This window comes from Triticum urartu, chromosome 6 (assembly GCF_003073215.2).
Source record: "Triticum urartu cultivar G1812 chromosome 6, Tu2.1, whole genome shotgun sequence".
NCBI lineage: Eukaryota > Viridiplantae > Streptophyta > Magnoliopsida > Poales > Poaceae > Triticum > Triticum urartu.
In genome coordinates, this window is record NC_053027.1 from 11,173,494 (window position 1) to 11,183,710 (window position 10,217).

A 10,217-nucleotide genomic window follows, 5' to 3' on the forward strand; every position below is an offset into this window, starting at 1 on the left:
TGGCTCAAACTTAGGAAGGAATGCAGAATGTAATGGATAACGCGGAATGCAGAGATGTTCATCCGTATGTCATGGTAATATAAAACTGCCATATATATACCAACGGTCATCACATCATACATAGTTTAGTACAAGCCCAGGCTACAGTACAACTATGATGAAAGACGTTACATCTCATCGGAGGCATTCCAAGCTCCTATACAGTATTTGAATACACCTCCGGATTTGATTACACACAAAGTCATATTCCACAAGTCTCGCAGGACAGTGGAGATACAACTACTACAATACTAGTGGTACTACTACTAACTCAGACAGCTCCGTAGTAGTCCTCATAGAAGTCACCTCCATAGCCTGGAAGTTCAACGTGACCATCCGGGAACAGACGGTCCTGAGGAGCCTGTGGACCATAGGGGCTAGGATGAGGTCTTGGACCAACAAACGGCGGCCTGGGGGGACCACGGGGTGGGGTGATGCCTCCCACATCACGCCAATCCACCATGTCTGGCAGAGCTGATCTCACAGGATACAGATCCCTTGTATCCATACATCCAGCTTGCACCACAGGTGCAAACCGAGTCAATGTGGCCCAATGATCAGCATGGGTATTGAAATGCTCCATCCTCAAGGCCCGATTCTCTCGGTCCTTATCTTCGAGCATCTCGGCAGTGGTACGAGTTAATGAGTCCTCCTGAGTGGAGTCAGCATAGATAGCCTGAAGATAACCTTGTGCTCCCGGAAGTGAAGCTGCCATGTAACAGAAGTCGATGTTCCGAAGCAGGACAGTCTGGACTCGCAAGATGGTCATCATGGAATAGGCAGCATCCTGCATAGCCATCTCAACAATAACCCCGAGTCCATAGGAACAGTGAAGGGGCTCGGTAGATCCAGGATAAGAAGGAAATATCCTGACGGTGCAGAGATATTGGCTTTGATTAAAGTCGCGGAACTGCTCTTCGACAGTGTATTCGGGATACCAACGGTAGCCCGTCTCGATCATTACCCAGACTAACATAGCAGTATGACCAGGCACGTCGAGGCACCGGGTCAGGCGAACCACTTGGTTTTGAACACGGTTGGCCATCTGAAAGCACAACCACAATGCAAAGACATCAGAATTTCTAGGGAAAATTGGACAGCATAACAGCTGTAAATTCTCAGAAAAAGATTTGAGAAATCCACAACAGTTCGCAATACCACTCAACAACATCATATCAAGATTCTGATCCAATTAGCAACATACCAAAATAGTAGAAACTGAACTGGGGCTTGTAGCATCAATCCTATAAGCTACTACGGATTAGTAACACGTGAACCTGATAGAAGGAGAGAGCCTAGTCCTTAACCCATGTTGAATGAGAAGAGAATGACTCAGATCAGAGGCATAGGGTAAAGGAGTAAAAGAGCCTTACGTTCCCTCCCACAATCAATTCCCCTACATATAACTAAAGCATTTCTAGACTCGACATCGACCAGTTTGGCTCAACGAACCTACAGGCAGTCCAGCTCTAATGCCAACGCTGTCAGGCCCCCGATTCCAAGTCACATCGATCTAGCCGGTAACACCTCATATCACTTTGCGGCCTCACGCACGGTATCCCACGGGTGTCGCCTTACCATTGGCCGGGACCGTTTGCGCCTTTTAGCTCACGTATATGATAGTGTCACTAGCATCCATATGACAGAGAACCCGGGCCGACATGGCTAGTCATGAACCCAAAGCGGCACAGACCTATGGAGACAGGCATACATGAATCACATCGAGCATGTCGGTCATCAGCGATTGATTCCGGGCTGTAGCACTGGGCTAACAGGACTCCGGGGAACCCGGGCTGTAGCATGCTAGGCAGGACTCCGGAAGTCACAGCGTGACATTTCCCCGAAGGGACAGACATAGGAACGAAGTGAAACACATGCCGGCCAGTCAAGTGTCCTGAACAGTAGTGCTAGGCTAGCAGGACTCCGGTGAACCGGGCTGTAGCAGACTACTATGGCTCGAGGAACACTAGACTACATTTCCCCATAAGAAAGGCTGCCAAGGATAAACAACTAGATTGTCGGATCCCACTCATACCAAGCATTTCAATCATACACACAATATGCCCGATATGAGTACATACAACATGGCATCACAACAAAACTCTACAACTCAAGTACTTTATTTAAAGGCTCCAGGGAGCCATACATAACATGTTCATACAGATAGGGGTCACATGACCCGACACTCAAGTCATACACACATACAAGCACATGCGGAAGCAACTAGTCTAAGTATAGACTCTAGAAAGAAAGAAGGCTTCTCTAAGCCTGTCTATCTACATAGGGCCCTCCACGGCCAGGATCACCACCTGGGTGGCTAGTCACTCGTCGACGTCAAGGTCTACGTAGAACCCATCGGAGGGGGCGGTGTTGTCGTCTGAAAACAGTAATTAAGCAAACATGAGTACAAAGGTACTCAGCAAGTCTTACATCAGAACCTACTATACATGCTTATTCTCAAGAAGGTGGTGGGGTTAATGCAGCAAGCCAGCTTTGACTCTTGGCTAAGCTATCCTACGGAACTTCACCAGTAAAATAGTTTTCGCACACAAGTCCACTACTCACCAACACAATACTCCACCGGGGATCCTCCCTCGTCATCCTACGAGAGGGCCATCCTCGGTACTCACACTTTTCTTAAGTCTTTTATTAGTACCCATTAACTTGTCTATGAACTGTATAGGCAACCAAGTAGTCCTTTACCGCGGACGCGGCTATTCAAATAGTTTTATACCCTGCAGGGGTGTACTTCTTCATACACGCTTTCACCACTTACCGCTGTTTACACGACATGTACTCGGCAACCTTTAAGCGGAAGCCCAGCGAGGGTGTCGGCCACGGCCTACCTAAACACTTAAGTCTCTAGTCCAGGTTTATCGCCTATCCAGGTTCCTACCTAAACACATGACGATATGCAACAATATGATGCATGCTATGACATGGCAATATGAATGTGTCTTGGCCTAATGCAAGCTATAACAGAAAGGAATGAACTCATTTGAATCAAAGATTCAAATATTAGCTCATTAAACATGGCCTTAATAGTGCATTTCCTTATTCTGCTTAAACAGCAAGGTAAACTTGTGTTGTCATGCATGAAACCATTACAGATGGATAGATTGAATTTTTCTGATCATTTTTCATATCTAAATCTTTGCATTTGGAGCTATGGTTGATTTTCTATGATTTTTAGAAGTTTTAACTATTTTCTGGAAATTCCTGAATAAAAATAAATCCAGAAAATTCATTACTACGTCAGCATTGCGTCATGCTGACCTCAGCAGGTCAAAGGCGCCAGCCCAGGTCAAACCTGACTGGTGGGCCCCTTCTGTCGGCCTCTCAGCTAATTAACAGGATTAGATAAACACTAATTAGCTGTCAGTGGGGCCTGGGCCCACATGTCAGTGACTGATTTAATTAAAATTAATTAAAACTAATCCTAAATTAGTTAGAAGACTGGCCCCACCTGTCATAGACTCAGGGGGGGTCTACCTGGGCCCACCCAGGAGTCAAACTGGGTCAAACTCGCCGGCGACTCGACGCCGGCAAGGGCCGAGACGGTGGCGCAGCTCGGAAAACGCCCACAGGGCACGGGCGAGGCCGTTCTTGGGCTCGTTGGAGAGCTCTTGTAGTCGCGCATCTAGTGGTGGTGGAGGCTAGGCCTACGGTGGCCGGAGACGACGACGGCGAGCTCCAAGGCGGCGGCCGGAGTTCGGCCATGTGCGGGGAGTGGGCTGCGGCGTGCAAACACGGAAACTGAAGCGCTAGCGAGGCACTACGCGATGCGGCAAGCACGTTGCATAGCATGGGAGGACCAAATGGTCGCCGGAGCGACGCCGGCGACGAGCTCGAGCGGAGACGAGCTTCGGCCATGGTGGAACTATGGCCTAGAGGGTGCAAACGCGTGGGAAAGAAGAGGGGAAAGGCAGCAGAGCTCACAGGGAGGTCGATGAGCAGCTCAGTGGGCTCGGGGGCGACCGGAGCGAGGCGAATCGATGAACGGCGTCCTGCGGGTACCGAGGTTGAAGACGATCCGATGGTGGCGACGCAGGGCCTCCGGCGATGCGTGGCTCGGTGGGGAAGGCGAGGGCGTCGCGGCGGAGCTTCTGGACAAGTCAGAGAGGCAAGGGGGTGACGGAGAGCGCGACTACGGCGGTGAGACGGCGACAAGCTCGTCGGCCATGGTGCGGGAGAGGGTGAGGGAGACGAGGGGAGAGTGAGCGAGGATGAGAGGGGGACGTAGGGGTCGCGTGGCACCCCTAGGCGTCTCCAGGCGTCGGCGGAAGCAGGAGGTGGCCGGCGTGTGACTGCGGGCGCCGGCCACGCGCTCCGCGTCCTTCAGGCGCGAGGAGGACGACGACTGGCAGAGCCAGTAGGCTGGGCCGAGCCAGGTGGCTGGGCTAGCACAGGTAAGGCCCGGGTGGGCTTCCCTCTCTCTCTCTCTCTTTATTTGTTTCTGTTTTTCTAATTGACTGCAACTGTTGGGCTTTAAATAAAATACTAAAACGTTTCCAAAAATCCTGAAAATAATTGTGGGCTCTGTTTAGATTATTTCCAATAGCAAACATTTATTTCCAAGATTATTTGAGCATTTAAATTATTTTATAGCATTTAAATGCCCAAATTCAAATACTTATGATTTAATTCAATGACCTTCTGTTGACCTAGAAAATTGTGCACCAATTTTGCCAGAGGTTTTAACCCAAGACAAGGAGGGTGAACTTTTTAGAAGTGCATTTCAGGTTCATTGAAAATAATTTTAGTAAACCCTAGTTGTTTCCAGGGGGTGTTGGGGGTTTCTGCTTTCCCCATTTCAAATTTAAGAGAAATTTAACATGATGCACACTCTAATGCTTGAACTAGCTAGGGTGTGACACCGACATGCTCGACTTTGACTCCGAAGACATCGACATTATGGACGACGATGTGGGAGACGAAGATGAGCCACTGCCCACAAGGCACTAGACAGCCACCTCATCATACAATATATACATGGTGGACACACCCAAAGAAGGCACTGGCGACGAGACAGCGGAGGATGACCCCTCCTAGAAGCAACCCAAGCGCTGACGTCAGCGGCGCCGCTCTAAGTCCCGCCAGAGAAAAAGTGGTGATACCGGCACAGGAGATAATAACACTCCGGATAGTGCCGAAGATAACAACAATCCCCTCCAGCAAGATTTAGAGCAGGAGGATGGAGGAGCCAGCCCTCCTGAGAGAGCGAGAGATGGAGAAGCGGAGGATGATAATTACATGCCCCCTCCAAAGACGAGGCAAGCCTCGGCGATGACGAATTCGCCGTGCCAGAGGATCCCGTCGAACAAGAGCACTTCAAGCGCCGGCTTATAACCACGGCAAATGGCCTTAAGAAAAAGCAGCAGCAGCTTCAAGCTGATCAAGATATGCTAGCTGACAGATGGACTGAAGTCCTCGCGGCTGAGGAATATAAACCTGAGCGCCCCTCCAAGAGTTACACAAAATGCAGGTTGCTACCCCGACTGGAGGAAGAAGCATATGACGCGGCTGATCGGCCACCTCGTGGCCGAGATAGAGAGGTATTCCAGCCAAAAACTCAGCCTGCACCCCGACGCCATTCAAATAAAAAGGCATGGGGAAATACGCCAGACCTGCGAGACAAATTGGAGGACAAAGCAAAACTTGCAAGATCGATCTACGGATCACGAGGGCGCGCCACTATGCGAAACGATAAATGTCATGCCGGATACAGTAAAAGTCAATCCGGCCGGGCCGAACACAGTGGGCAAGACCCATTCGAGCTGCGTCGCGATATAGCCCAATACAGAGGCGCCGCACACCCCCTATGCTTCACAGACGACGTAATGGATCATCAAATCACAGAGGGTTTCAAACCCGTAAATATTGAATCATACGACGACACAACAGATCCTGCGCTATGGATCGAGGATTTCCTCCTCCACATCCACATGGCCCGCGGCGATGACTTACATGCCATCAAATACCTCCCACTAAAGCTCAAAGGACCAGCGCGACATTGGCTTAACAGCTTGCCAGCAGAGTCCATTAGCTGTTTGGAAGATCTGGAAGCCGCATTTCTCGACAACTTTAGGGCACTTTTGTGCGACCACCAGACGCCGATGACTTGATCCACATAATTCAGCAGCCAGAAGAATCGGCCAGGAAATTCTAGACACGGTTCCTAACAAAGAAAAATCAAATCGTCGACTGTCCGGATGCAGAGGCCCTAGCAGCCTTCAAGCATAACATTCGCGACGAGTGGCTTGCCCGGCACCTTGGACAGGAAAAGCCGAAATCTATGGCAGCCCTCACGACACTCATGACCCGCTTTTGTGTGGGAGAAGACAGTTGGCTGGCTCGCAGTAACAACATATCAAAAAAACCATGGTACTTCGGATACCAAGGACGGCAATAGCAGGTCACGTCGCAAACATAAGCGCCGCATTAACAGTGATAATACTGAGGATACGGCAGTCAATGCCGGATTCAAAGGCTCTAAACCCGGTCAGCGGAAAAAGCCATTTAAAAGAAGCACTCCGGGCCCGTCCAGTTTGGACCACATACTTGATCGCTCGTGTCAAATACACGGTACCCCTGATAAGCCAACGAACCACACCAACAGGGAATGTTGGGTGTTCAAACAGGCCGGCAAGTTAACTACCGAAGATAAATATAAGGGGTCACACAGCGATGACGAAGAGGAGCCCCGGCAGCCAAACACCGGAGGACAGAAGAGGTTCCCCCCACAAGTGCGGACGGTGAACATGATATACGCAACCCACATCGCCAAGAGGGAGCGGAAGCGTGCGCTCAGGGACGTATATGCATTGGAGCCAGTCGCCCCAAAGTTCAACCCATGGTCCTCCTGCCCGATCACCTTTGATCGCAGGGACCACCCCACTAGTATCCGTCACGGCGGATTCGCTGCACTGGTCTTAGACCCAATCATTGACGGATTTCACCTCACTCGAATCCTTATGGATGGCGGGAGCAGCCTGAACCTGCTTTACCAGGACATAGTGCGCAAAATGGGTATAGACCCCTCAAGGATCAAACCCACAAAAACAACCTTTAAAGGCGTCATTCCAGGTGTAGAGGCCCATTGCACAGGCTCAATTACACTGGAAGTGGTCTTCGGATCCCCGGATAACTTCCGAAGCGAAGAATTAATCTTTGATATAGTCCCGTTCCGCTGTGGCTATCATGCACTGCTCGTGCGAACCGCATTTGTCAAATTCAATGCAGTACCGCATTATGCATACCTCAAGCTCAAGATGCCAGGACCCCACTCGGCGAACAAGCGAAGTAATCATTCCCCCCGCTCAAGGTGCGTAGCGACAACGTCGCTAATGTTCCGAGGATGGTGCCCGGTTATAGCAATCTTGGCGATTACCTGCCCGACAATGTACATTATGAACCCATGGAGGTGCGGATACAAAGATACGAGTACGGGAAGCCTCTTGTCAAAGATGAAAGATCTCTATCAACGATGATGCGAAGATTGCATGATTGGTACTTGAAAATCTGCAGAGACTCTGGGGGGAGGAGTACTTTGTATGTGAAAGTTAAAAAGGAGCATGACCTCGTTGGAATTGAACTATTGCCTCTTCCATTTGAGGAGTTCTTTCAGTTTTTCAATCAATTGGCCCTCGATAAAACAACGGTCACCTGCTACTGTCTGTAAGTAGTACTACTTCTGTCATTAAGTCTCTCTATATAGCTCAGCTCTTTCATTGCCTGTATTTATAATCATCCTCACTATATTATATGCAGATTGAAGATCGCCGAATTGAAGAAAAGACAAGTCGGTGATATTGGGTTCATTAACACATATCTCATAGATGCAACTCAGGTTAAATTTCATGCCGCAGCTACCGAGGCCAACTTGCTACGGTCGTTGGTAATAAATGAAAACAAAGATATAATACTCTTTCCTTACAACTTCAAGTGAGTGTTACTGTCTTGTGCATATTCGGTTTCCCTTATATATTAGTCAAGGTTATAGTAATGTACTTGATGAGTTATGCATGCGTGTGCAGTTACCACTATATTCTCCTAGAGATTAAGCTTGAGCAGGGACTAGTAACCGTCTTAGACTCAAGACGAAAAGATCCCCAGGACTATGCGGACATGACTCAAATGCTCGAGAAGTAAGTTCAATCGATCATTATCCACCATATCAAAAACTTTGTTCATTTCCTGATATATCAAGTAATTGTTTTATTTGTCTGGCAGGGTTTGGAAAAAATTCTCCAAAAAATCTCCAGGACTCCCGAAGAAGCTGCAATTTAGACACCCGAAAGTAAGTACTATAGTAGCATGTTCCGCGCATCTCCTATTGATTTGGCATTCTTGCTTATCAGTTTGATTGACCTCTATTTCTTGTAAAGTGGTTGTGGCAGGAACAAGGGAATGATTTCTGTGGATACTACGTTTGCGAGTCCGTCCGCCACACGACCTGTGAGCGGGGCTACACTGACGAACAATATGAAGTACATAAATAACAACATTCACAATTTTATTTTATTACCATCATTTGTGTTGAGTTTCATTCATTCATATATATATGTATTGACCCCCTTCTTCAAATTAGATGTTTCGGAAGCGGGATGAACTCCTAGCACCAGCTCGCATGCGAGCAATTCAAGAGGAATTGGTGGCAGTCTTTCTTGACCATGTGATCACTGAAGACGGAGAATACTGTGTGGACCATGAGTCCGTATGATTATATTTGTAAGAGATAATTATTGTATATATGTAGCCAGTAGTGTCGGATAGATATACAAGAACTTGTTGTTCGACCAATCTCTCGGGGAAGGAGAGCTGGTCGATATCACTTCTCTCTGTATGCATATATGTTCATGACGATCTTCTGTTTCCTTCGTTTGCTTACTAGCTAGCTAGCGTGTCTAGTCCTCTCTATACGTATGTATAGTACGTAGCGTCGACCAAGCACGGACATAAGAGAGGACACTTCTCTCTATTAATTATAGCTAGCTAACACAATATATGAAACACCTAAATTAAACCCCCAATACCCCCAAAACCCCCAAACCCCCCCCCCTCCTTTCAAAAAAAACAAAAACCCCAGCCACAGAAATGCTGACGCGTGGATGCCTATTGGTCCCGGTTGGTGCCACCAACCGGGACCAAAGGGTCTCCTGCCTGGGCTCCGCGCACAGGCCACATGGAGGCCCATCAGTCCCGGGACTAAAGGGACAGGGCATTAGTACCGACCCTTTAGTCCCGGTTCAGGAACCGGAACAAAAGGCCCTTACGAACCGGGACAACAGGCCCTTTTTCTACCAGTGTAGATTTTTGCAATAAGTATGTGATTTCTTTATGACTAATGTTGAGTCCATGGATTATACGCACTCTCACATTTCCGTCATTGCTAGCCTATCTAGTACCGTGCAACTCTCGCCAGTACCATACAACCACCAAATATCCTTCCTCAAAACAGCCACCATGCCTACCTATTATGGCATTTCCACAACCATTCCGAGATATATTGCCATGCAACTTTCCACTATTCTGTCTATTATGACACGCTCCACCATTGTCATATTGCTTTGCATGATCATGGAGTTGACATCGTATTTGTGGCCAAGCCACCGTTCATCATTTTTATACATGTCGCTCTTGATTCATTGCACATCTCGGTAAACAGCCGGAGGAATTCACGTAGAGTCATACTTTTTTTCTAGTATCGAGTTGTAACTAAATAAAAGTGTGATGATCTTCACTATTAGAGCATTGTCCCATGTGAGGAAATAAAAAAAGGGAGAAAGTCCAAATAAAAAAATAAGAAGGCCCAAAAAATAAAAAAATGAGAGAAAAAGAGAGAAGTGACAATGTTACTATCCTTTTTGCCACATTTGTGCTTCAAAGTAGCACCATGATCTTCATGATAGAGAGTCTCCTATGATATCACTTTCATATACTAGTGGGAATTTTTCATTATAGAGCTTGGCTTGTATATTCCAACGATGGGCTTCCTCAAAATGCCCTAGGTCTTCATAAGCAAGCAAGTTGGATGCACACCCACTTAGTTTTCTTTTCTTGAGCTTTCATAAACTTATAGATCTAGTGCATCCGTTGCATGGCAATCCCTACCCACTCACATTGATATCTATTACTTGGCATCTCCATAGCCCGTTGATATGCCTAGTTGATGTGAG